At 38.0% G+C, this 1,843-nt stretch overlaps 1 protein-coding gene across 1 annotated transcript in view; it reads left to right on the top strand.

The window, feature by feature from the left end:
• The window catches only part of LOC106531108 (zinc finger protein 697), an 8,306-nt gene that overhangs the window by 2,293 nt on the left and 4,170 nt on the right, over window positions 1–1,843 (top strand). The gene's annotated exons all lie outside the window — the stretch shown is intronic.

Genomic DNA, 1,843 nt, shown 5'->3' with positions numbered 1-1,843 from the left:
CAGCTAAATGTATCAAAAGTATGTCTATGTAATATTAGAATTTTCTGAGACAATGAATTTTGGTTTTTCATTTTTTTCCCTGTAAGAGGTTTTTATTTAATAGAATTTTTGGACAAAAAAATCGCAATATATCGCCTTGCTTATAGTATCGCAATATATCGGGATATGTCGTATCGTGACCCCTTTGTCATGATATGTATCGTATCGCCAAATTCTTGCCAATACACAGCCCTGTAACTCAGTCAGTTTTACAGATGTTGAGCTAAACTTTGGCGTGGTAGTAGCTGAGAGCTATCCTCAGCACATAATCTGAGCTCAATCAGATCCTGCCAGATTGCGAAGTATCAAGATTTACACGGTTTGATCAAAACAGCTGTCCATCTCTTTTTACGATGAGCTGATTGTCTGTTTAAAACTCTGGCATGAGAGGAGGTAATTCTTTGACTTTTCAGCCGCAGCCTGTTGCAGCTCAAAGACGGTTCGATACATAATGTAACTGTGAGAAYCTGATCATGTGTGAACAGTGTTTTCACACACAGGAGGTAAAAATAGAAGTGATCCTGCTGGGTAAACAAACAGCCAGACACTGGCCACATCAATTGGTTTATTTGAATTAGAGTTTTGATCATCAGTATTTTATCTTGTTCTCATTTCTATTTATTTCTTTTAAAATGAAAAGAGTGAATTCAAGTATTAATGCAAATCAATGCTTCATTTCTAGAGCTGGATATCAGGGCGATGCAATATGATTTTTGATACAGAGCTCATAATATGATTCCTGGTACAGTGCAGCTCGAATTGATTCAATTTCAGTATCAATTGCCCAATGCCACTTGTTTAACAAGACAGCAACATATTAGAAAATTATATTAAAGGGGGGATATTATGTGTTTCTCAGGAATATATTTGAATTCTATACCATAGAGCTGGGTGGTATGACCCAAATTTTATATCACGGTATTTGACGGTGTATTTTTTTCCTCATAGCTCAGCTGATAATAAAATGAACTAATGTTGCTTATTGACTTTTTTCTTTTACTGTACCTCTGTCTGTGTTTCCCTCCTCTTGTACGTCTTCTTTGCCTGGTTGTAGTCAGTAATCATGCATTTTGGTCCGATCGTGAAGCGTTGAGAAAAGATCCTTATCGGGTCTATTCTTGTGTTAATAAAACTTACGACTCACCTTGCACACCTGTCAACTCAGCTCTACTACAAAACTACTTCCTCCGGGCTTTTCACAATAGAAGCACATTAAAGTCTCCACGCATTAACYTCTCCATTATAACGTTGCGCATTAAATCTAACCGTGCACGTCACTGAAGAGRTGTTTACTACATTCAGRGATGCTGAAAACAGGATTTMTTTTTACTTCAGTCAATATAAGCAGCTGAAACACGACCCGCAGCCAGTTAGTCAAACAAGCTGCTCCAACAATAACATTAGCATGCTAACACACATAGCGGTGCTGCGAGGAAAAGTGTCCCCCAGGAAACAGTTCACTTTCGGCCGCAACGCAACGTTTTGAACGTGTTCAGGTCATTTAAACCGGAATGTCCAGTATTCAGAAATTTTATTTAACAAAAATAAAAACTGGTTTTTGGTACAAAACGTTATACCGCCCAGCACTATACCATAATAAAGTATCGATGCCACATTCACTTGTTATTAAAATGCTGTTTATATGTTAAAATAGAAAATAAACTTGACTTCTCATCATTTCTGTTTCTAAACTCCTTGAAATTGGCCTCTGTCTCTTTAAGAACCTCCTTCCACTTCTGTCCCGCCAATTTTAGCACGGGGCTGGGCGTGTGTGTGTGTGTGTGTGTGTGTGTGTGTGTGTGTG

Source organism: Austrofundulus limnaeus, unplaced genomic scaffold, assembly GCF_001266775.1.
Source record: "Austrofundulus limnaeus strain Quisiro unplaced genomic scaffold, Austrofundulus_limnaeus-1.0 Scaffold597, whole genome shotgun sequence".
Classification (NCBI taxonomy): Eukaryota; Metazoa; Chordata; class Actinopteri; order Cyprinodontiformes; family Rivulidae; genus Austrofundulus; species Austrofundulus limnaeus.
The sequence above is the reverse complement of the archived record's forward strand: the minus strand, read 5'-3'. Positions and strand labels throughout refer to the sequence as shown.